The sequence below is a fragment of the Pezoporus wallicus genome, unplaced genomic scaffold, assembly GCF_028554395.1.
Source record: "Pezoporus wallicus isolate ANWC-B61680 ecotype Strahan unplaced genomic scaffold, APGP_CSIRO_Pwel_v1 contig_2, whole genome shotgun sequence".
Lineage (NCBI taxonomy): Eukaryota > Metazoa > Chordata > Aves > Psittaciformes > Psittacidae > Pezoporus > Pezoporus wallicus.
Genome location: NW_026639478.1, coordinates 1,033,617 through 1,061,241, shown reverse-complemented (window position 1 = coordinate 1,061,241; position 27,625 = coordinate 1,033,617).

Below are 27,625 nucleotides of genomic sequence, written 5' to 3'. Positions count from 1 at the left end.
AGTGTTCTTCAACCCAGGACATGCTGAGAATGGTCTTCAGTGTGCTCAGTCCCTCTGAGTCCTCTGGGTACACTCAGCAACATTTTGCACCATTCAGACCCATGGACAGTTTTCTTGCAGACAGCCTTTGCTTTATCCTCTAACATGTTGCTATGGGAACAGCATATATGATAACTCCTTACAGCAACAACCCATTGTTTTTAGGTCTACTAATCTAAAAAAGGGGTTGTTTGGGTTGAGGTTTTTTAGGCTAAAAAATAAAAAATGTATGTATCAAGCACTAGCCACAGTTCTTTAGAACAATGTACATAACCAGATGGTAACTTACATTTATCTGTCAAAATATCTGTGTGAGAGACTTCAGCAAAGGAGAACTTCCTAAAATAATTATCTGTCTGAAAGCTCATTTTATTCAGACAAATTGTGCCTTGGGTTTCTGTGCACATCTCTAACTTGTCAGTTCAAAGTTTGGCTTCATAGAAACTGACCAACAGCATCACTGTAAACAGCAAGTTCAGTCACACCTGACCACAGACAGGGTTCTAACACCATGTAAAAAAGACACATTTCGTAGCATCAAGAAAATATACGTGTATGCAAGTGAAAGAGTTTTCCAGGCATCTTATTTGGGTTTTTACTGGGGGGAGGGACAGAGAAACACTGTATGGGACATACTCTGTAGCTAGATTGGAGAATGTTCTTGGTGAGGCTTTCGGCTGTGTTGATGTAGCTTGATATGACTTGCAGTTAGAACCACACTTTTTTTGCTTATTCTGATACAATCTGTCTATGATGTAGAGTCATGTTGACAGCTCTAAGGGAAACATTTTTATTTGTCTTGATTTTCTGTATTTTTAGTAATATAAACATTTTTTTATATTCAAAAAACACACAGTGAGTTCTCTTACAGTGCATCCCACTCCATCCTATTCTGAGAACAGAAACAATACTGAACACTAACATAAAGAGCTTCTGTTTAAATAAATTAAAGAAGTGTATCAAAAAAGCCAAGAAAAATACAATTAAAAACAATTCAGTTTATAGCAACAAACTAAGATTAACTAATTAAGGGTGCACTTTGAAATACTATTACTTTGGGTACACTTCACATCCTTGTAGACAATTTGCCTCAGTTTGTGGGGTTTTTGTTCTTGTGTTTGGGACATAAAATTAACCATCCAAATCTGTTCTGGGATGAAACATGATTTAGAGAACACTTTTTAGCACCAACTGTATTTTTTTTCCCTGTGTCAGTAACGAAAGCTTCTTTTCCCACAGGGTATTGTGTTGTGTGATTGGGGCATATGTAGGAGACAATTGTTTAATTTGCAGCTGATACTGAAAGAACCAACCATTCCAGAATTTTAGAGTGTAACAGGAAAAGAGTAAGCAAACTTGCCAGGGTTGCATGCAACAGCACCTTGACAAGTGATCGCATCCAGAGTCACAACTGTTAATGACTATAAATAAATATTTGGTATTTGCCCCACATAACTCTTCTTCACAAGCATAGGAAAAGACATTCCTGTAAGTGAGCAAGGATAGGATGGTGAAGGCAATGTCCTTACAGGATCTCACTGCCATGCTCCATGGGAATCCTGTGTGCTACCACAGGATTGGGGTTTGCTTATGGGAAGCCAAAAGATGTAGCAAAATCCCTTTCTGCAGAAGACAAATATTTTTGCTTCAAGATTGTATTTTCTGTGGTCAGTTGTGAAGATTCATAGTGTATGATGATACTACATTCATGTGGAAGAAGATGGAGTTGTTTCTTGTTAATTTCTAAAGCTTGAATTGGGGTCTTCATTCTGGGCCTGTGACCAATACTATTCTTACTCAACCTTTTATTCACAAAATTGGAAGTGGCCTGTAGATGGGATTAGTTTGTACACAGGAAAACTATAATATCTTGGGCATGTCAGTTACTAACCAGGAAAATGTATGACTTCACCATATGTCTATGTCACCACACCATGAATTAAAACCTTTCTGCTTTATTAGAATTGGATTTGAAACTTGCTATTTTGCACTGCTGCATCCACAATGGTTCTGTCACCGGTGATGAATTACCCTGCAAGATAAACATGAGGAAGAGGCATACTGTGAACCAGAGCTGAATCTAACATGCAAACATTTTGCAATATTGATACACCTAAATTCTTCCTCAGCCCATCTCAAAAAAAGGAGACTGCAAACCTCCACAGTCAGGTGATCCCATAAATCTTAGAGAAAAGTCTCAATTTTTGCAACATTTTTGTGGGGGTGCTTTGCTCCGCGTTAAATATGAAGTGATATTCACAAGCCTCTCAGTCAAGTTCCCTTCCCATCCTTTGAAATAGTTATTTTTCAAGCCTGATATCTAATTTGACCCTAAGTTTGAGCAAGAAAGAGTGAGCATTACCACCTGAGTGTGCTTCGGGTTAGGATTTGTTTCTCAGTGACAGCTTCATTAAGAACCCTTGGTATTTCCTACACTAGCCTTTCTTTGCCATTTTTCTGTTACTCATTTGTTTTTCCTTATTCGCTTCCCTCAGCTTAACACTTGTAAGGCAAGAATATCACAGGTAAGCAGATGTGTATATCATGCAAAATGATGTGTAATATCTAATTTTCCACAAAATTAGAGAAACCTTCTCTAACAGCAGAGTATTCCACATTTACCTACTATTGATTCTTTTTAAACATTTTTCTGTGAAGCATCTGTTACTGGCCTCAGGATATTGTACTAGGCAGTCCATTATTCTGATTTGATATGGCAATTTTCATGTCCTTAATTGTGCTGATCACAGCACCCCTGAGCTGAAGACAGACTACGGTTTTGTGAATTCCTTCCTGTGTATAGACCTGGTAGGGTGCTTGCAGACATGCTCTCTAACCTGGGGCAAAGGCTGGAGTGCAGCCCAGTCCTGCTGTTTTCCAGTTATTCTCCACCAGGGAAATGTTCACAAGGGGGATGTTGCAAATGAAGGCAAATTAGAAGAGGCTAAGTTTCCCCTGGTTCCTGTGATAAGAGCCAGGAATGGAGCTATGGTGTAGGAGGCAGACAGCTAACAAAAAATCAAATTCACCCCCTTCGTAATCTGATAACGAACAAAGTTCAGAGGCAAAGAGGCTATAGCACAAAGTGCTTAATAACTACCAGACATAACTGTTCAGGTGCCTACTCCCAGATTGCTTTCTATGCAATTGCCACATCATTTCCCATGCATACCTACTGTTGCATGCAATCAACACTAAGTTGAAATAAAAGCCTTATTCTGAAACTGTAAGATACCTTCCTGCCAGTCGCAGTCTTTAGGAAATACTCTAGGTTGAATCAGGATATTTATCAGAGTGCTCCTGAAACTGCAGAGGTAAATCCAACTGGTTCTGCTTTTGTTAGAAAATCATCTGCTCATTTGTAGTAATTCTAGCCCTTCTGGAGGCTTCTCTTTCTCCTGTAAATGTCTGTGAGACAAGTCTGAAGTCCTGTTGAGTCAAGAACAAATAAACAAGTAAGCTAAGCCAGCTGTAACTACCGTGGTAACCTATTTTCCCTGCTCTTACAAAAGAAACACATATTCATGCTATTGCTTTATTTAATGAAGAAATCTTACACAGCAAAGTGGCAAAAGCCCAGGCTCATTAAGCATGACCCTTGTTCGGAAATGGCCTTATAGCTTTCCCTCTGGAAAAAGGATGATGCCATCTACATGTAATAAGATACTGGAATTAAATAGAGATCCTGGTAAATCAGCTTTCAGCAAACTATTTCTATTGATAAGTTTGGTAATGGAAGCTTTCATGCTATTAACAAAAAAATATGCCTGAAAAAATATTATGAATTTTTCAGCAAAGCTCCTTAGAAAAAAACTATTTGATGAATGGACTTGCTTCTGTTCATAGGCTTTACAAACTGGGAGAGATACTGAAGACTACTCAGTATAAAGGATTGTACAAAAAAAGAGACCATGAAAAATGAGACCTTAACAGCAGTGTCATTTACACTTTAGTCATATGCTGTTTCTCTTGCAATTTATAATCACACATGGAATTCACACAGGCAGATTTTTGCAAAAAAAACCCAGAATTTGACTGCATGCCAGTCAACAGATTCATCTGCATAGATAGGGATAGGGACAGCAACACGTTTTCTCACACAGTTAAAGAAGGTTTCAAAGCTAAGCAACATATTTACAATGGTAGGATGATGGAGACATTAGTAAGGAATTTGCAAGCCTGAGGTAAATTTTGAAATGAGCTGAGGAAAAAAGAAAGGGTGCTGAAGAACAGAATATGGAATTGCTGTCATGTCTTGGAAGGACCAGGCAGCTGACAGAGTGTCATGGTTTAAGCCCAGACCATAAATCAGAACCATGCAGTCTATTCCCCTCTACTCTTTCTTCCCCCCGCTCCCGGAGGAATGGGAAGGAGAATTGAAAGAATGTAAATCCCACAGGTTGAGATAAGAACAGTTTAGTAACTAAGGTATAACACAAACCACTACTGCTACCACCAATAATAATAATGGGAAGGGAAATAACAAGGGAAGAGAATACAATAACACCCACTGACCGATACCTAGGCCCCATCAAGCAGTTTCCTAGCGCTTCCGGGTAACCCTCAGTTACATCCTGGGCATGAGACGTGCTGTGGTATGGAATACCTCTTTGGTCAGTTTGGGTCAGGTGTCCTGTCTCTGCTTCCTCCCAGCTTCCCCTCCTCCCTGGCAGAGCATGAGGCTCACAAAGTCCTTGGTCAGACTAAACATTTGAGCAGTAACTAAAAACATCGGTGTTATCAGTGCTGTTCCCGGGCAGAAAGTCAAAAACACAGCACTGCACCAGCTACTGAGAAGGAGAAAAATGACCGCTACTGCTGAACCCAGGACACAGAGGCAGGAATGGAGTGAGGCTCAGTGTTCATCTGGCTGCTCCTATGTGCACCTGTAGCAGTCCCAACATCCTGTGGTCATGTCCATTCTGGATGACTTAGGAGTCTCTTGGAGACTTTCACCTGGGGGAGAAAAATAAAACAAAACTAAGGAAGAAAAAAAAAAAAGGCAGTACTTATTCTGCATATCCTTGAACCATTCTTGCCAGATTGCTCACTCACCCCAATGCCCATCAGGAAAGCTCTCCCTTTCTCAGACTCAGTATGTGTGATGCTTGTTCAGATTTCAATACGCCTTTAACTTTTCATTAAATCACTCCTGCAGGTTGTAATAGTTTCTCTTTATCAAGGGTATATAAAGTACATAGAAATTCCATAGATTTGGTGTGTGCTGTGCCTATCTGTGGGGCTGATATCTATTCTGTAGTCTCAGAATCTCTTACTGAGTTATTGTAGCTTTGACATAGTTTGGGCTCTGATCACCTTATTAGCTAAATAATGGGTCGGTATATTTTTTTGGCAGATGCCAATTTGCTGATAATGTTACCACCATGAAGACTTAAACATTTCCAAGTCTAAGCAGGGGGCTGTGTATCTTTGAAGGGGTAGGGCAGCATTTGACCTGTTCACTGTGATATGTGAGAGTTGTAGTAAAGTAGGAACCTGAACTCTTCTTCCAGATTTATGCCAAGCACACACATCTCTTGTCTATTGTCTTAGAATCATCTTAATATTAATAGACATTTCAACAGGAAGAGATAGAGCTTTTGAATTGATTCGAGGCACTGGAGAAATGAAAGGAAGGACTGTGCTTTTCTGCATGTACCAGAGTCTAAAGATATGGGGTTTTCAGAAGCCGCAGAACATGAATTCGTAGGAAATAAAAAAGTCAGAAGTGCTGATATGGGAAAAGATTGTATCACAGTGAAACCTAGACAGTGATAGACACAATAATATGGAGACTGATAAGTAAGCTCACAAGACAGGAAATGTGGGAAGTGAAAGAAAAGTAAAAAGCCTAAATAAAGTATAAGAAGAAAGTAAAATGCTACTATTTGTAGAAAAAAATGACATTGCATTAAGGATAGCAGCAGCTTTAATGATTCCATCTGATCTCTGAAAACTAAAGACAAAATTCTTAGAATTTCAGGTGCTATATTATTTATATACTCATAATTTACATTGATAGTATCTTGGGACTAAATAGAAACATTCGGAAACTTGGAAAGTGGAAGACGAAAATGTTTTTGTTGGATATTCCAAGGTTACTATCTCGTTCTGAAGCCAATCCTTATTTTTTATTTCTGCCAAAGTCAACAGTTATAAAATTTAAATGTCAAATATATTTCTGCATACTATAAAATAGATTTTGTGTCCTGAAGGTAAAGCATAATAATATGCATAAAATATATGACCAATAACCTCTTTTAGGAGTATTTCTTAATTATGGGCTTTTCAAACAAATATGCGAGCTCAGTCAATTCACTAGAACTTTTTTGTTAAACACTGTGCATTATGCTTAGTGAATGACATTTGACTGGGATATAGAGATGTGTACAATGGGATATATATATTCTAAAAAGCATTCAAATGAATATTCTAACAGAAATGAAGAATTTATTTCTTTCATGCTGCTAATCACCTTTTTGACTGTATATTCTCATTTATTAAATACCAAGCTATATCTCTGTAGAACTAAGAGACTTTCTGTCAAAGTCAAAAAACCTTGAATTAATTTGGAGCTGCAATACGAAACACCCTAGGGATTAGATCCTGACTGGATCACTAAGGGAATACTAATCCAACTGAGGATAATGTCCTGGGTTCAGCAGTAGCAGTCATTTTTCTCCTTCTTGGTAGCTGGTGCAGTGCTGTGTTTTGACTTTCAGCTCGGGAACAGAGCTGATAACAAGGATGTTTTGGTTTGGCCAAGGACTTTGTGAGCCTCATGCTCTGCCAGGGAGGAGGGGAAGCCAGGAGGAAGCAGAGACAGGACACCTGACCCAAACGGACCAAAGAGGTATTCCATACCACAGCACGTCATGCCCAGGATGTAACTGGGAGTTAGCCGGAAGGGCTGGGGAAACTGCAGGGTTGGAGGAGGTATCGGTCGGTGCTTGGTCGGGCTGAGGGGGGCAAGTTATCGGTCGGCTGGTGCTGAGGTGTTGTATTCTCTTCCCTTGTTATTTCCTTTATCATTATTGTCATTGGTGGTAGCAGTAGTGATTTGTGTTATACCTTAGTTACTAAACTGTTCTTATCTCAACTGGCGGGAGTTGCATTCTTTTCGATTCTCCTCTCCGTCCCTCCAGGAGCAGGGGGAGGGCCAGAAAGGGGGGGGAAGTGAGCGAACGAGTTACCTGACTGGGTTTAAACCACGACAACACCTGCTGTGGTGTTAAGTTCAGAAACCGCAACACATACTTCCACGTTTGAATTAGGTGTGCTGGGCTCCCTTCATCCCCAAAGGAGATAAAGCAGGCCATTCAGCATTCATCTGATTAATACTAACCTTAAGATTAGATTGTGTCTTGATGTTTCTTCTTCTGTCATCTCCTGCAGGAGGAGCATAAAGTAGTTTAGAAGTAAGTGATTGTATGATAAATAATGACAGCTACTCAGAAAAATAAAATGTCTTTTTGCCTGATTTTGAACAATACCTGCCACAGAATCAAATAACAAGATAGGTCAATTTTTAGAAAAATTTAAAAAAATAAAAAATTAATAAATATTCTGCTGGGACAGGGGAAAATAGGTCTATGATTATTTAAAATGTTATTAGAGCATTATCACTATAGAATGTTAGCTTTAATTATTTGTAAATGTTTACAAATGTAAAAAAGAATGTAAATAAGATTTTCTGTCCTTTAATTTCTACAGACTGATTAAATAGGTCAGTTAAACTGAACATCATTACTGGAAAGGAAAGGCAAAGGGTCATCCTTTCTTATAGGAGACTTAATGGGAAGAATTAATTGCAATATGTCTGTATTAGTCCAATGATATATTTTACTTCAACATTGCTATGCGTGCATAAATCTTTCAGGCTTATTGCAGGTGATTTACTATTAAAATGCAAATTTGCATAGCAGCTGATAGAGTGAATACAATCAAATCTTGTATGCATAAATAAAACAACCCCTTTTTTCTTGAAAGCCTTCAAAACAGACTGCTTGATAGCCTTTTCAATGTAAACTACTTTTCTACAAGTGATCCACTTCATGGGCTAAGTGTTGCTCATGGAATAGAATAGATACTCATGAAACAAATTATCCCATGATTAGTTTTTCTTGAAGAAGTGTCCATATCTGTCTTTTTAGCTGTCTCCCACATTTATTCCAGAAATAAGCTACTTTCTTAGAAATGTATCTTGGACATCAAGGATGGACTTGGAGAAAACTGGGGTTTATAGCTTCATTTCATAAAAAAGTGTAAATGTCTATGTCTGTATGTGTCTGTAGTCTGTACTCTTTCCCTCTCCTTTGTGTTTTTATTCAGATCCAAAGGGTCAAAGTGCTACTTCCTTTGAATAATAAAACCATGACTTAAATTATAAGAATTACAAGAGAAACATACAATTTGTTAACTAACTGCATGCACTTTGCATTATTTTCTGTGGTTAAATATACTTAGATTGGAAAAAATGTAAGATGCACATCAATCTAAATACTGAAATATTTTCCCATGCACATATAAATGCACTGTGAGTATACAATATGAGATTATTAAAACTGGAATGTGACTTTCAGTACTTTTTGTTCCTAAACTAGCAGATAATGTCTAAATGACTACATTGGGAAAACAGAGAGAGGAAATTCTGCCTAGAATTTTATGTCCAACATCATCAGACTCTCTTGAGGACCAGACTCAGTACAAATAAAATCCTGTAATTATTTTCCTGCAGAGTAATATTAAGTACCTTACAGAAAATCATCACTGATGCTGGTAATAACTAGCACATAGCAAGCGCCATAGCAGGGAACATTTTTCAGTGACAAGTTTCTGTGACTCTGCACAGTCAGGTGTAACTGCTTCCTGGAATTCTACAATTAAAATGAGAATATATGGATTACATTCAGTGCTGAGCCAGCCTGATATAGTAGCTGGTTGGTTTTTCAAAGAATGTGAGACAAAATGGAAGCAAAAAGTGAAAAAATCCTTTATTCTCTAGGGAACTAGATCTGATACCTCAGAGGACTCAGAGTTATCTCAATAGTGTGACATTATATGAATCAGCAGAAAATAAAGCAGTACCAGGAAATGGCTTTTGCTAGTTTCCATTGAGGAAAACAATGCTTTTGCATCTGCAGTGTGGGATAAAAGTTATGAAGTAAAAAATTCTTTGGTAACTGCTGTCAAAGCTGAAAGGGCTGAGAAAGAGTGGTAAATAGTCTCAAGAATGAATCTCCTTTGTCTCTGTTAGCCTTTCTGAAGGCCTGGTCTTTGGTTTCCCAAACAGGAGCTACCCAGGCAGTGATGAGGAAGGCCGTAACAGCTTTCAGCCTCTTTGGCTTAAGAGCCCACTTCACTTTCTTCATCCTCCTACCTTACCACCGTAAGACAAGTGGTCAACTGCACAGTGCATATTTGTTCTGCCTTTATTGAATGAGAACTGCACATCAGATCTTCATGACTCTGCCTCCACATGCGCTTACTCTTGACTATCCACTCAAATGCTGAAAGACTGGGCTTCATCTGCCAAATAAGCAAGCATTTCTTTGGATATGGATATATACAACGCAACAAAAACCTCATGCTTCTTGGGCCTTACTCTTTTAGGAAACTGACAGACTACAGGTTAAAAATATCTGTTTCCTTGAACAATTTCATGAACATGTAAATACTTTTCAGCAATTGAGTATTTACCACAACCTGTTTTATCATGGTTTAATTACTATAATTATTTTATGGAATCTCATACTTTTTGTCACAGCATGGTTCACCTGCTGTTAAAGGACTAACCTTTGGGTGGCTGTAAGCAGTTCAGATTTCTCTTAATTCAATGTTTTCATTTGTTCTGTTTCCAATTACATTTGGAACTATTTATTGACTGAAGTGTAATTCTTTTAAAGTGTTTTCTTCTAATTCATATAAATAGAGGGTAAGTAATTCAATAAGTAGTTCAATTTTTTAGGGGTTTCTTATTTTCACTTGTGGCTGTAAACTGAGCAGTGATGGTAACAGATTCTGATTTTGAAAATACAGAAAAACAAAGCTTCTATTTGGATTTCACTTTTTAAACTAACTGGAACCACAGCTATCGTAAAACCTCCGTTCATTATAGGTATTTCTGTCTTTATTTAATTAAAAAAAAATAAGTAGGATTGACCCAATTAACTGACTCTGTCTGATGGTTTGTATCTTTCTTTATGGACAGCCCAAACTGTAGGGTATCTTACCGACTGAAATGCAGCTATGACAGACAAGAGTATAGTCCAATGCCTCTTACATATGCATTTTATATATATAAAAACATAAATAAAATGTATGTGTTACATGAAGGCATCCTCTTTTTCTCATTTTTTAGACCCTCATGTCTGTAAATGAAAAATTACTCTTAAAGTTTAAGACTAGTTTTAAAAATACAATAGATGTTTTTATCATTGAGGTATGTTTAACACCTTAGAAAAAGCAGTATCTCTCAGGATCTATTGGAGTGATCTGCTCAAACACCAGCAACTGCATTAACAGAAATGTGTTGGAAACCTGCAAGTCAAGGTTTAGGGGCTGGGAGCATACAAGCTCTGCTTAAGGGGCACATGGGGAAGAGTAGAGGCTTGTGGAAAGTCCCACATACACTGTCTTGCCCTCTTCCTGCTCTATCTCTCTCCCACAGAGACATGAGAATCTAATCCTGGTAATAAACATGGTCGGATGTGCTCTGTAGGCATAGCAACAGCCAAGTATGTCAGGCTAGGAACACCAGGACAGCAAAAGATATCCCAGCCTGGGTCAGTGCAGTTTGAGCACAGCGCTATGACCTCCTCACTGTGCAGCTTACCTGCCTCTTGAAGAAATTACGCTTCGACACACATCTGACGCAAGGCACCATTCCCAGGCAGACCAGCTGTTGAGGTGGCTATGATAAAATGACAGCTGTATTTGGGGAGCTGGAGTGCTTTTGTTTATTTATAATTTAGGTTTTTTTTCAGTTTGGCTGCATGTAAATTCTTCCCATTTCTCCAGGGGAAAAAAAAAAAATATCTGTCTGTTTAATTACAGATTATGTAGAAAGAGACATCATTTCTACATGCCATTATACTCCATCATAAATAACCAGCTTCTCAGACAAGCTAGCTAAAATGCCTTGTATTACAGGACTGCAGTGGAGATCAAGGAAATGCACAGTCTAGGTGGCCTAATTATTATTATGGAAGAAGTAGGTAGGGCTTGGACATCTCACTAGTTGCAGTCATCACCTCTGAATGTATGTCACAGCTAAAGCAGAGAAATGGTGACAAATATGTACTGAGGAACTTCGTTGATTAAAGAAGAGGGTGGCAAGAAAAATGAATGCTAGAAGGCTGCTGCGCAAGGTTCCTGGACAGCCGCATGTGTGGGGCTGTTAGGATGGTGGCCAGCCCCACCCATGCACCCAGGCCCTAAGTGCTGCTGTCTGAAGACAGGTTTTTGTTTGTTCTTGGCTGGGGCATCCAGAGTGTACCTCAGTGATGCAGCCATAGAGGCTGGGGGTGTCATTGAAGAACTTCTCAGGAATACGCAACCTTTTAGATATCAGCAAATACAGCCTAACTTCTCTGTCTCTTTTTTCTCTTTTCCTTTTTTACTTATTCTGGTGCTGATGTAAAGAATAATCCAGTCTCTGCTTTAAAGCAATGATAATGAGAATGATGCAAAATATCATTAGAAGAAAAGCATGGCTAAGCTGGTCATATCTTCAAAGGCAATTCTTGCTCAGCCAAAGCAGGCAATTTCCTGTCAACTTGATCTTCAACAATATGACCATCATTAATTATGCTTGGAATGAAAGTTACCATATGACGGAGTTTGATACCAGGACACTGTCTTCAGCGTAAAAATTAAAGAGTATGAGTAATTTGCTAGATTTTTAAGGTCAGAGTTGTAATTACACTGCATTAATTTAATTACTCAGATTTAATCTTTTAGACCCGCTTCCTATCATGTTTTAGTCTGTGTGACTCACTGAAAAAAAAACATGCCATACACTGTAAGTGGAAGTAAATTAAATTTTGGGGAATTATTTGAGAGCAAATGATGTGTGGGCGTTTAAAAGTAACTCATTCCTCTGATAACCTGTCAAGCAATATTATTTACTGCATTTATCCTTATCACAGAGAAAATGTTTTACAGTTATGTAAAAGTAAAATATATTTTTTCAGGTTACGTACAAAAAGATAACCTTTGTATTGTGTTATATGTTAAGTCTAGTTGGGATGTTATTTTTGCCCCTTCGATTCTTTTTCTCCTCTACTTTCTAAATTCACTTTTAGTTACCACTTCCTAAGTGGTTTTGCTTTATTTGGTTTCCCCTTTAATTTGCTAGTGTAAATTAGAAACCTGTTCTGAGATCAGAAAAGATTCAAAACAATGGACGTGATTCAAAACAATGGACGTGATTCAAAGATAGACTTTCCATATAAAGCCCTGGTCCCCCCATGAAAGAGTGTGCAATTTCATGATCAGTTGTTACTGAAAAGGGCAAACCCTATCCTTCTGTTACATTCTCTCATCTGAAAAGATCATCACTTTCAATCCTTGAGAAGCTTGTAACTCAAATCTAACTACGCAAACTGCCTAATCTCCTTCCCAAAACAGATATATCTTCATCAAGCCATGTCTCAGAAAGCTGATCTTGCCCAGTACTCATGTAAAAGACTTCACAGGACAACTGAGAAAGAAAATGAGTCTGGGCAGACCACAGTGTTGGCTGAGCTCATTATGAAACAACAGCCTCGCTAAGTTCTCTAACATTTTAGATTGTATAGTCCTGTGAGCAACTGTGCTGATTTTGGTGGGGTAGGGTCAATTTTCTTCATAGTAGCTGGTATGGCACAATGGTTTCTACATGTGCTGGAAATAGTGTTGATAACAGGGATGTTTTCATTATCTCTGAGCAGTGCTTACACACAGTCAAGTTCTTTTCTGCCTCTCACAACACTCCACCAGTGAATAGGCTGGGAGTGCACGAAGAGCTGGGAGGGGACACAGCCAGGACAACTGAGCCCAATTGACCCAAGGGATATTCCATACTTTATGATGTCATGCTCAGCATATAAAGCTGGGGGAAGAAGAAGAAAGAGGGGGACATTCAGAATGATGGCGTTTGGCTTCCCAAGTAACCCTTATGTGATGGAGCCCTGCTTTTCAGGGGACAGCGGAAGTAGTGGGAAGCAGTGAATTAATTCCTTGGTTTGCTTTGCTTGCACTTGCAGCTCTTGCTTTACCTATTAAACTGTTTTAAGCTCAACCAACAAGTTTTCTCACTTTTCTGATTCTCTCCTCCATCCTGTTGGGGGGAGTGAGTGAGTGGCTGCAAGGGGCTTGGTTGCCAGTTGGGGTTAAACAACAACAGCAATGAAAGTAGGACTTCAAAATAAGATATGGAAAAGAAACCAAAATTTTAACACCTCCAAAACCTGTTTGTTATCTTAAATGTGTAATTGAAGACAGATTGAGTAGATAGAAAAAAATGTAATGACAAAAACATTTGGTAGCTATCAAAACTTTGTTTTTAACAGAAAATATCTTCAAAAAAACCATTCCTTTTAAAAAGAATCTATTAATCTAGAATTTATATGTTTTTACCCTATCATTGTCTGACCTTTGAATTAAACTTCCCAGGCAGAAATTAAGGTCTTTTATTTTGACATATGTCTTCCTCTGGAACTATTACTGTGTATCATTTTTTAAGACATCATAACCTTTTTTTGAGGAACATTTTATGAAAGTCAGGCAATTAGTTAGAGAAAAAAAAATGACTTGGTCTTCCTTGACAACAATATAGACTGAATTCAGGTGTACCCCATGATCTTCCTCAGTGTCCCAGGAGATTTCGTATCATTATTCTGTTACTTGCTCTGAAGCTAACTTAATAATGTAACATAAGGACATTCTGGAGATTTTACAAATACACAATGCATTATCTCTAATTTATTTAAATTCATCCACTATGGAGATATTCTGCTGAATCTCTCCGTGATTTTTATCAAGTTGATCATTGAAGTTTCTAGGTCTGTAAGTATGCCAGTAAATCATTTGCAAGTATGACTGTTCAGTCCTTCTTATCCCAGACTAATGGGCTCCTCATTTCAGTGGATTAGAGCGTATGGCTAATGTCAAAAGTTCCATAATCCTATCAAACAAAACATATCTCTCTTCTGGTCCTTTCAGTGTATGTCACTCTCTGGAAGGAAGTTGCCACTGGTTTCATGTAAAGCATTTACATCATTTAAATGACCTCAGCATTTGTTTTTGATCTATGTTTTCACAAAATAACATTTGATTACTTTGACTGTAATTCTAATGAAAATAAATGAGCATTAATTTTAAAAATTTTGAAATAATAGATGACATATACAGGTATCTAACTGTTCCCTGTTGTGAGTCTTCCAAGCCAACTTGATCGATCATCTTAGAAGTTTGTAATTGCTTTTATAAGTGCTGTAATGTAATAACATCATCTTACTTAAGAAAGGAAAAATTAATTTGTCTCTTTAGATAAGATTTGCTGGATTTACTTTCTCATCAGTTACAAAACTTACTTAGAAAATCACATCCAAAAGCATTGTTTGAAAGCTTTGTAGGCAATGATCTTTTAGGCACAACGACAATTATTATTTGGAATGCTTAACATGCTTTATATCCGAAGAAGACAGACCAACTAGTTTTCCCTCAATACTGATCATTATCAAGGATTTGAATCTTTCCCACAATTTCTTCAGCCTCTTTATATTAATGTGTGCTTATTGTGTAGTAATAACCCAAACAGCTCCGTCTTGCATTGGGTGAGCAAAGCACCCTGCTACAGGCAATAGGCAATATTTATTTTCCTTATGATAATTCATCATGTACCTAAAAATTACAATTTTTTTAATACTCTGTTTATACAGCTATTGTATCCTTCAGTAAATCTTCCTGGGATCTTTCCTTAAGAATACGGTCTAGTGTAACATCTCTTGATAAAACACTAAGTAACTATCTAACTCCAGTACCCCTTGCTTTTCTAAAATTGTAGCTTAGTGTATGTTAACAAGAGACTATACAGCTAACGTTCTTAAATAAGATATACTCACATATTTTATAAGGAGAAAGCCATCGCTAGTAAGTTAGAGATGGATAATTTGTACCTTATTCATGGCTTATTCGTATCATAGGGAATTGGGGATTTATTCTTTTTCCATTTCACAGTGAAAAGCCCCAGATAACCTGAACTTCAACACGAAATGTGATACTAGTTATGTAAACATCAGGCTTAGATGATTACATAATCCTTGGTCCTAGTGTTGCATTTTTGTTCCAAAATTGTTAAAATTCATGTAAGTAAGAATGTAGGACATAACAATGTACACATGTATAACTCTTCTATTCAGTTCATGGCACAAAAAAAAAATATACATACTTATAAAAAGCACAGTTAGCAACATTCATTTTAGTTGTAAGCTAGATTCTTGATTTTTGAAACTAGAAAAACTTAACCCAGTCCCGCACAAGGGTCTGCATGGTACATCTCTATTTCATGAGGACATAGAGGTCAGCCTAGGGAACAGTTCATTGACCTGGATTAGCTGACAAATTAAAATGTAGTGGTTTACACTGGAAAATTACATCTTTCTAAGAGTTGCAACTCCTTTAGTAATCTGAGAGTAAGCAGCACAAGAAGACACAGCAAGTGATCTAAGGCATCTTGATAATTTGAAGGTATACAGCAATGAAGAAGTCTTAGATCATAACCAGCAGGTTGAAGGAGGTGATCCTGCCCCTCTACTTTGCTGTCATAAGACATCACTTGGAGTATTGTGTACAGTTCTGGTGTCCTCAACATAAAAAGGACATGGAGCTGTTGCAGCAAGTCCAGAGGAGGGCCACAAGGATGATCAGGGGGCTGGAGCACCTCCCGTATGAAGACAGGCTGAGAAAGCTGGGGCTGTTCACCTTGGAGAAGAGAAGGCTGAGTGGAGATCTCATAGCAGCCTTCCAGTATCTGAAGGGGGCCTATAAGGATACTGGGGGGGACACACTCTTCATTAGGGACTGTAGTGATAGGACAAGAGTTTAAACTTAAACAGGGGAAGTTTAGATTGGATATAAGGAAGAAGTTCTTTACTGTAAGGGTTGTGAGGCAGTGGAATGGGTTGCCCAAGGAAGCTGTGAATGCTCCATCCCTGGCAGTGTTAAAGGGCAGGTTGGACAGAACCTTGGGTGGCATGGTTTAGTGTGAGGTATCCCTGCCCATGGCAGGGGGGTTGGAACTAGATGATCTTATGGTTCTTTCCAACCCTAACTATTCTATAATTCTATAGTTCTAAAAACATTCTTATTTTAACATTGTACATTCCCAAATTCTTCATGGCAAAGTGAAATTTTTTCAGAGCACTTTCTCTGTTGTTTCTTCCCTTATATGCATAAATGTATTAGAATTCATTTTGGTGGGTTCCTCCCTTCTGATCTTGGGAAAGACAGTGCAAGATCTGAACGTATCATGTTCTATCCTGTAGCCAACACACAACTCATAAAAGGCACTGCATAATATAAATGAGAACAGTGAGGTTTAGCACAGCCTTAAAACTCAGATGCCAAATCTAAAATGAGAAATGGAGCCAATATTCATTGACAGGATCACTTATCTGAGTTTAGTGAAGAGGTAATAATTATTGCATTTACAGTATCACATATTGCTGATCCTCAGCATCTTCCAAGCACTACTGAACATTAAGAAGAAAATGCATTGGCAAGGTCAAACTTTGACATGAACTTGTTAAGTACTAAAACAAAGCAATATCAAGCTGCATATATTGGCTGCACGACTTAAAAATAGCTCATCCGATAAAAATGTAAAGCCTGTCCCAAACTGGGTTAGAGCACATGTTTTTTCTAACATGTGAAAGATCATCAGTATTTTCTGATGTGTAGGGGGATTGCATATCATCAGTGAGTTGATCACGCTAAGCTAGTCCTACAGCTTTCCTTAAAAAGAAGAAATAGAGCAAATATGTAGTTGCCCTGTATACTAAATTTCCATTATTGTTGTTGCAGTTTCAGCTGCTACTATGTAAAGGAAAAAAGGATTTGATTTGATTAGAGAAAACCAATATATAAAAAAATGAATATTCTTCCAGAGATCTGTTGATTTTGAATGACAGCACATCCAAAAATTACTTGAATTCAGCTAAAAACGTTTCAGATTTATTGTGAAAGGGAACTAGTACTGAGAAAAATCTCCCCCCGCACAACTGCAAAGATGTGTGTATTTAGAGATTTCCCAAACTTACCTATTGTTATAATTTTCAATCCTATTATTGACTTACCTAATAATAGCTATATAAAGAATGACATTCATTAATTTTATTTGATTAATGAAAATTTTTATTATTCATTTTTATGCTATAATGTTTACCCACACACTGAGGTTATTACCAAAAAGGGATTCTGAAGTGGTACCTTGATAGCATTTAATAGTATTTCCACTTGTTGTAAGAGGCAATTATGTCCTTAAATGTTTTTCACTCAAAGTTTCTTGACTATTTCATGAGAAAATAGCAACTTAAACTGAATATTTCTGTATGAAATATTTTGGTCTTCCCACAACAAACATTTTCTTTTGCTTCTACAAGGTGACACTGAAATCAGACTGGAAATACTGGCTGTAATGTCCTCTTTGATTTGCCTAACAAGATGTAAGGTATATTTTGGGCGGTAGAAGGCGAGTGTTTGCACATCATTAGACTTCACGTTCTGAACGTTTTTTTCATCTTCATATTCAATTGCTTCTGGAAATATGGTGAAATAGAGGAAAAATTAGATTTTTTTTTTTTGGATGGTGTTTTAGAAATTAAAGTGGATTGTAATTCTTTCTAATTATTCAGAAAATAACATTTAAAAAGTTCTTCACCTGCTTGCCACACACTTCTCTGCTAGCAAAGTTGTTTAAGTGCTGGTTTGTTAAATGATGCAAAAAAGCATTAGTAATGGTGTTAATTTAAACTGCTTTTTTGTAAATTACATGTAATATTATGTCTACAAAGTGAAATATATTGCTTTCAGATGAATAGCAAAACTGATCTTGTGCATCACCAGCTGTATTGGTGCACACGTTGACATGAGGGAAACTGGTTTAGAATTAGCAATATGCTATGCATGTTTTCTCAGGTACAAACAAAATATTTTTAATATTTCTTTTGATCACACTGATATGAGAAAGGGTTTTAAAATTTTTCATCTTCATCAGCTTCTCTCTGTAGCTAAAGCATTCTCCAACTCCCACGAATTTTTCATAACTGCTGCTCAGTGAAGTTATCCATTTTAGTAATGAACAATATAAATTAATTTCATGCTCTTAACTTTTTAACTACACTTGTAGGCTTTATCAGCACAGGTAGGGTAAATGTTAGGTCCATTTCTTACAATATACTCACAGAAGCCGATAGCTGTACAGAACTGTTGCTGTGATGGATTGAAGCCACATGACTCATCATTTGGAAGACTGATTTTTGATCATGCCATCATTAAATTGATGGGAAATAAATGAATGTAACAGAGAATGTAGCATGCCCTAAGTGGAAGTACCCTGCAGAAGCAGCAGTTACTGGCAACTTAAAAACAAATGATAGCAAGGCTTTAAATTACTTGAAATTCACCAAGATTATAAAGTCCAGCTTTGTGAATTAAGGCTACTGAGGATTTTCAATTTTAATTGACACAGCAATTCAATAGGCAATTTACATGGTACTTTAAATTTTAAGGTATTAAACTGTTAAAGTAACCACTTGGAATTACATAACCATGGTTACACAACAGTTTACAAGACTTACTAATATTTCAGTGTTTTCACAGTAGGAAAATATACCCTACATAAGGATAAAGACTTTGTCAGAAAATGCAGGTGAAATGCGTTTCATCAGCTGATGACTCATAAGACAATAGAACATTTTAAATAGAAATTGTTTTATTGTCACATGAATTCACCTTTTCATTTCAGGGCAAAAAGCTTCTAGTTTCTCTTGCTAGGTTTAAATCCCTTCATTTTGTGTCTTGTTATTACATTTTAAATTTTCAATATATAATAAACCTTTCCAGTGTAAACAAGTCAATTCATTACCAAATTAGAGCCTATTCAGTTAAGAAAGTCTCTTGACTTGGGTAAAGGCAGAATGATTATGCCAAGCCCCCTTGCAGTTGTGGCAGGGAATAAGATATCATATGGTAAGTAAAATAACAGAAGCAGAAAGCAAAGTAACCTAAGGCAAGGAAAACCAAAGTGACAGATACGTCTTTTCAGGAAAGAAATCTTATTCTGTAATCTGTCATCTTGGCAACATTCAAGAACACTGATAGAAAACAGTCTGCAAGAAAAGTCTAGGAGAAGAAACCGTGCATAACTACACAGTTTGTAATGGCTGGACAAGATGTTAATTACATACCATTTTGAAAACCATGCACACATAACTAATTTAATAAATGTAGAATAATATGGAGTTTTATGAAAACATGGTGTGTTTTATCAATTAATACACTTAGAGTGTCTGAGCACTCATAGCAGCAATGACAACAGATGTTATAAACTAAAACCATTGATGCCCAAAATATATTTTCATATCATTTAAATGGAGATATGTTTTGTGTGCATTACCTGCTTAACACATCTTTTGCTGTCAGTTTGTCATAATGTATTTTTTAATGATAGATATATAAGTGCAAGAAATTCAAAGAATATTAAAACCGCAAACAGATTTAATGGCACCAATTCTATCTCAATGCTTGTATGCAAGCTGACATAAAAGTCTTTAATTATGTTATTATTTAGTATTTTTTCCTAAGAAATATTACCTCATTCAATACATGGAACAGATTGTAATATTCCATGTCTTACTTTTCTTTTTTTTTAATCTATTTCTTCTTTTTCTGAAGCTTATGCAAGGCTTACTGCAAAGGAAGAATTACTAACTTCTCTATAGGCATTCTTCTGCCTTTTTTGAGGTGTCTAGTGATATCTTACTCACGGACATCTTATCCCATAATATCAAAACCCCCAAATCTTATGCAGGCAGCCTGTGGAAGCCCCATCACTTCAAGTTTTTAAGAACAGTGTGTACCATTTCTGCCAGGGACCGTTCAGATACAGCTTGGGAGCACGGGCTGAAAATCGTAAGCCTGCTCCAGCCCTAATTTCTCTGTTTTCTTTTCTTAAAAAGAGGCGTGAGTAAGGCAAGTGCTTCTTCAGGTGATGCCTGAGTTTTAATAAAAGCCATGAGGCCCTGCTCTCTGATCAGTAGGTTCAAACACAGTGAAAGGGACAAGGCATTTTCAACCTTCTCCTTTCAGATAATCCCCCTGTTGGTCATACCAGCACCACTTCAGCTGTCAAGGTTTCTCACCCAGCAGAAGTTCCCAGCTGATGCTCCCTGCAGCATCAAGGGGGAGGAAAAGGTACTTTCCAGTGGTGTTGGACATCTCTGTCAGAGCACTGTTTTCATGGTCCGGGCCCAGCCAGGCAGCTTTTGTGCTGGAAAATCCCATTCACAGTTACAGTCTGGGGAAGGAGCAGGAAAAGGGAGAATGCAACAAGCCCTGTGTTCTGCAAGTCATACCTGAGAAGCGGATATCCAGGTTGAAAGGCCCTGATATCTAACAGCTGTGTGAGTAGTCAAAATAGTTTAATAAGGTCATTTGGTCCTATGTATCTAGGCTTTTTTCTCTTGGTTGATGCACCTGATGTAGACCCAGTCTTCAAGTTCCTGAGAGTAGCACTGTTCAGGGGTAGATTCTGGAGGGGCTTCTTTTACCTGTGAATAAATAGTCCTCACATTTCATCAGTCATAGAAGTTTGTAGTCTTTCTGCCTTCCGTATATGCTCTTTCATCTGTGCTTAACTTCAAGTCTTCAGTAAGCAGGGAAATTAGTATGAATTCATTAATAGTACCTTGGTGGGCAGAGGTATTTGTGTGAATTGAGAAAAAAGGTGATTTTTCTTAAATGATATTAAAAAGCATGATGAGAAAATGTGAAATCTGAACTTCATTTATGTTCACTGGGAGCTTGAGCTGGTAAAGATTAAATCAATTAAGTTTGCCACTAACTTTAATGGGTAGAAAATTGAACCCTTGCAAAAAAGACAAAATAGGGAAAGGGAGTGGAAAAAGCCATTAAAGAAAATAATTCTGAAGTACTAAAGCATTCATTTGACACTTTTTTAGGCTTTGATTGGCAACAGGGGCCAGGTTCAAATTTGCTATGTCATGGGGTCTTACAACATGAGTGTTTTATTTCGCTGAGAACAAAAATGAAATAGGTACACGTCCATTTTCATGGAGGTGAAAAAAAAATGACCGCCTGGTTTTTCCTGATAATAGAAGAGGTTTTTCTTCTAATTTGTTCAATGCAGTGGGTTACTTCATGCATGTTGTAGAAGACTATGGTAATACAGGAAAAGAAGATCTATTAAAGAAGGCCGTAATGGATCTCACAGAAGGTCTATTCAAACGGCTTCTCAGGGATACTGGAAAAATCAGGAACCTAGTGAAGTTCTTAAAAAAAAAAAAAAAAGCAGTGTTTTAAAAAATACTTACTTGAACACTTTTCTAGCTTTCACAACTCCAGCCAAAGAGAAGCTTTTCCATAGCCAAAAGTATGTGAAGACACGAAGTGAAAAGCTGTTACTAAAGGGTAAAAAAGGAACATTTGATTTGGAGAACTGCAAGTGGTAAACAAATAAAAAGATTCACAGTTTAGTTCTTGTTTAAGTTTTGTTTCATCATGGAATTCCTCTTCAGGTCTGAATTGGGCCTAATGATCTTGTTCAGCTTCATGTTGCTATCATATCCAGGCAGATATTTCTAGGTTATATGCTCAGGTTGTAGTGCTTGACAAAGATTTGCTTAGATTGTGAGATCCTGTTACCCTGATAGGAGAAAAAAAAAGTCTCATAAGGATGTTACCTTGAGATTTCCACTCTTTCAGGGCTCACTTTGGCAGGATTGGTAAAGACATGAATCTCTCAATATTTTTTTAAGTCCATCATGCTCTTCTCTATAAAAAACAACCTGAAGCAGAGAAGACAGTACTTCTCCTTCAGATCTATCTTATGATATCTATGTTTAATTCTAAACGAAAAATTGTGTCTCTGATTTATACAGATTCTTACAGCTCTATAGTGATCCTTTTTCAAGAAGTCATGTTTTAAATTCCTCATAAAACCATTTCTGTTTTACTTTGCACTGAAAATTAAAGGGGGTTATACGCATGTTCAAAAGTAAGTCATTAATGTTATTTTTTAAATGGCAGGTAGCACTATATCTATAGCTTATTTTTTTTTCCATAATTACATGACAAAAAATTTATTAATGTAATTAATTTCTAAGAAAGACCAGTATCGGTGGTGATGTGAAACATCATGTTTCTCAGCACTCTAGCTGCCAAAAAAGTTTTGATTTTTTTTTTTCTTATTTTGTAGATTGTTGTTTCAAGAAGCATTAGTCTTAGTATCACTAGTAGGGAAACATGGCTTTTCCAGTGTATTTTTATCCAAATCCAAAAGGCACATATTTAATTTAAAAATTGTAGAAACACCCTATTCTTTTCTTGATTTAATTCTGTAAAACATAACAGGACCCCTAAAATTGGAAATCTTCCCAAAACAGAGAACTTCAGGAAAAAATGCACTGATTGCCAGAGGAAAGATTACTTTTTGAAACCCTTCTTTATGTATTGCATGTTGTACAAAGAGTAGAAACATATAGTTTTGGTAATTGATATATACATACTATATAACTGGGGGGAAAGGGGGAAGCAGAGAAGTCTCCAGATATTATCTTTAGAAGATTTTAATTGTGATTACAGCTGTAGAGTAGTTCATAACAAGTTAATAACCTCTAAATACCATTGTGGTGAAACAGAACTCCTTATGAGTCCATCTGATTGCATAAATATTGGCTTATTCAGTACTCTAAAATGCCTGAAAAAAAAATATCATCCTTGTAACTGTGTTAGCATGATTAACAAAATGTTAAATAACGTAAAGGATTTGCAGGGGATGACTCCAGGTCAAAGACTCGGTGATTTCAAAATTGTGAAGTAATAGCAACTGACGCAATGTTACAAACATACAAATATTCTTTTTTTTCTATGTGTGTTTTTTCTGCTCCAAAGTTAGAAAAAACAGAGGAACTGTTTATTCTCACAAAGAAATAGATTTGGTGAGCTAATGCTTACTTGAAAAATGAACAGAGTTCCAAGAGAAAGTGACATTGCAGTCTATGAAACCAAATGCTAGAGGGAACATCAAAATGTGAGGCATGATAGATGCATGATTTAATAGTATTTGAAATACATTGCTTTTGGTTGTCCTTTAAAAAAGCCAAACCCCATCCAATAAACCAACTCTGTTACTCTAGAAAGCCTAGAATGTCCCCTCCTTTCTCAAAGCCCCAAAGCATTAAATGTTACAGACGAAACTTCCTGCAACAAAACATGTTTAGGTTGCAAATAATTGACATTGTTGCGTTAATTGTTGGTGCATTTGCAGGGACTGTGTGACCTTACCTGTGTCTGTATTGTCCTTTGATAGTTTTTCAAATTTTAACCCAGCCTATTTTGTTGCTTTACTGTATATTACTCTCATTTCATGCAGCATCTAGGCTCTGTCCCATGGGATTCATGCTCTGGTTGGAAATATACACAAACCGAAACCAGAACAGGAAAAGAATGTATTTTAGAAAGCATATCTGAAATGTGTTGTGTTGTTAAATATAGTTCCTGTCTGATTTCTCTTTGCAAGATATGTAAACATCCTTATTTCATTATGATATAACAATGTTCACACTACCAGGATAAAGAGATGCTACTAATTAATGTTCTTATTTTTATTTTTTGAAGACAGATCTCATATTTAATGCTCTGTGCAGTTCTGTTAGGATACCGTTGATGTTTCTGAGAAATAGACATTTTCATAGGAGGTCGTTCATTCCATTATTCAACTCTATCAGTAAAGTTTCAGAGTGAATAAGTCAATGTGGTTCATTTCACTTGTTTCCTTGTTATCTGATGATTGAACTTCTAACTTTCTCAGAAATTCATCCTACCACCTAAGAATAATAGGTTCATAGAAAACTAGGTTTGTATCCTGAAACATTATTTATTCAGTAACATCAATTTTAGCCAGTGACTCTGGTAGTTGTTTCTGTATTTACTGGAAAACGATGAAATGTTGTAATTTTTTTTCCTTTTTTTTTTTTTAAAACAATAAGAACTATGTGTGCTTTATGATTACTTATTTTAGTCTACCAGAGCCATGTTTCTTGCATTTGCAAGTTTTGTGGAAAAGACTTGTCTGTGAGTAGTATCCTAAAAATCACTGAGCAGCAGGAGTTGGATTGCAAAGGTGACAGAGGGTATATAAAGGGCCATTTTGTATTCCACAAGTCTCACACCTTGTTCAACATCGTTTCTGATCCCTCTCAGGTACACATCTTGGAAGAATCGGAGTAAGAGCAAGGATAGAAAAAATTCTACTGTCAGTACAATTGCTTCATGTAATAGGATTCACAAATGTACTGAAACGCTTTTTAAGTGTAGAGGAGAAAATATATTTCCTCCTACTGGGAAACTGTTTTAGGACCTCACTGGGTGATGGCTGGAAAGTATTTTCTAATCTCTAGCCTCAACTCAGGCTGTTTCTGTCCATTGTCCTTCTGCTAGCATAATCTTTTAGTTTATATATCTCTTTTCTATCTCTTTGGAAAATACAGTGATAAAAAAGCAGCAAGACAAAAAGACAAAACTTTCCTCTGGTTTTAAAATGGCATCATGAAAATCTGCATTGGTGATATTTAATCTCTACTGTGAGGGTAGAAATCTTTTGAAACCCCTGTTATGAAACTGCAGTTTAGAAAGGAAATGAATATTGGAGTGACTGGACACGAAGGTGCTCTAATACCTCACTTTGCTGGGATAGAAGTGCGCTAGATCTGGTTATTCTTCTTTTGGAATAAACTTCCCGATTGCTGTAAAGCTGTGCTGCCTTACTAGAGGTTGCAGGCAAAGGTCTTCCGAAGAAATATTGTGCTGTACCTGAGATCAATACCGTGCAAATTTAAAGCAGAAAAGATATTTTTGCTTTTGATGTACTATCCTAAGAAAAGTAAACATTTATATCTAAGTAGAGAATTCAGTTGAGTACGAGAAACTTTAAGTCCTAAAAGTGAGACTCAAGCTGGTTAAGAGGTTTGGCATCTCCAGCCAGCAAACAAATGCTCATGACGTTACGGAGAGGGTCAAATTAGTTGGTGTTGATTAGGTGAAACATGGGCATGAGAGGCACAGGAAACATGGCATGGTGAGCATCCTCTGGGAATAGTCCCCTCTGCGAGTGCACCTGCATCAAGTTTAGCATACAGATAGGTTCCCTTCAGCTCTGCAATATTCATGTGTCTGTACAGCCCACATCATTGCACCACAGATGCTCAGGTGAGGGTTTTCATGATCTCTCTCTAGAGCAAATGCTGGTCAGTATGTGCCAGGAGATTCATAGAAATGGGTAACATTTCTATAAAGTTCTAAAGAGCTTGGTTCAAACAAATCTGGATTAATGAGTTCCTTCTGTACAAATTCTACAAACAAGGCAGTTAGACTGAAAGATTTCTTAACTAAAACTTTTTGAACAGCTGAGCCATTTACCTGCTGCTCCAAAACTCTGTTTAGCTGGACAGGGGGAAAGAGGTCTTGTTTCAGAATTGCCTCGTCAGTGTGTAACTAATTGAACCATATTATCTGCAGTTTTAGGCTGTGTAACATAAATGGTTTTTGCATTCAAGAACAAAAAGAGGCTTGCAAAAATAATGATAATGTGATGAAGACCTACTTTTTCTTTTCCTAAATTATTAAAAATATTGACCTTCTTCATATATATAAATGTATATGTCATAATAGAGGATTTGAATTTAATGATAAATCATAATATCATAGCACGGCATTGAGTTCACTCAAGTCATTTCAGGTCTTTTTTCAAACTTGTTATTAGAATTTGCTTGACCTCACAGTCTATGCAGTCAGCACTGGTGCTAAAAAAATCTCAGTATTATAAAACCTTTCTTAGTGTCTAACCTAAGTGTCACTTCTCCAAATACAAGTCTGTTGCTTCTTCCTTTTTCACTCTGGGGGACATTTTTTTAAGAAACCTGGACTGTCCTTCAGTTTTTCAGCTCTGAACTAGAGCCTCAGCTGTGTTTCAGCCTTCTTTTGTGGGGCCTTCTTATGGACCTGGAATTATCCTTTTTGCTGTCACTTTGAAATTTCTTCACTACCAGTTACTTGAAATGTGGTACTCACAGCTGTATATAATACACCACCTTCTTGGTGCTATCTGCTTTAGAGCAGGAGGCCATTGGATGGCCTAAAGCTCTGTCGCATCTTCCATGTGACAGTATGATTATGGAGAGGCATGATGATGTTGACACATATTCAGCTTGCAAGATACTAGAATCTCCAACCCTTCCTCCACAAATCAGTAGTTCCCCATTCTGTCTGTGCAGATTATTGTTTCTGCTGAAGTGCAGAAACCTGTACATGTCCTCAAAATAATTGCTTCAGTTCACAAAAATCGACACAATCCACTATATTGGTGGAATTGCAGCACCTGCTACTTCAGAGTTTTGCACCCACCCTATATTCCTACCTTTTTGATATCTAAAAGCTTGCTTATGAGACACGTCAGAGAAGATCTGATTAAACATTAAATGCCTGATTAAGAGATTGGATATGCATATCTACAGCTTCTAATCCATCCTCAAGCCTTTTATCCTCTCACAGGAAGAGATTTGATTGATTTGATATTATTAGGAGAGTTTTTTGCCAAGTACATTCTTTTTGATATTTTCTTTTTTTTTTTTCTTCCATATCTTTACAATTAGCCAATTGGACTATTTTTCTCAGATATGGTAGCATAATATATAGCATCTTCCTCATTCCTTTTTAAAGACAGCCATTATTTTCACCTCTGCAACCTTATGCTTCACCAGTTCTCTGAGAACAATTCAACCAATTCTTTAAACTTACCAGCTTCAACTTTATCAGCTTGATCCTTTATCTACTTACTATTTTTCCCTTTCTCTAATAAATTCTGTTGGTTTTAATTCTGTTAACTCTCAGTTTATTACCTTTAGTGAGGTACTGTGGTTTTCAGGGTCATTTCTCAACACCTGTCACTTCTTAGATCATTTTGCAGTTGATTTTCTTCTCACAAAATCAGCAGAATAGGACTTTCCTTGGTTCTTTCCCTATCCTAACATGCAGAGAGAACAAATTATGCCTCCTCAAGTTTGTTGAAGAAGAACAGGTTGCAAATCAGTAGTTCTTGGACAATTAGAAGTCTTAGGCTGAAAATTGTTATCTACATGATATGAATTTCATTGCTGTCTCATAGAGTTACATTGCTACGTGACAATGCTAACGAACAATGCTGCAAAGGATATAGCTTTCTTCTGTGTCACTTTTGATAATTAGAACTTTTGAAATTCCATCATGTGAAAGCTAAACAAATAAATTCTCAAAAATAAGACTACAA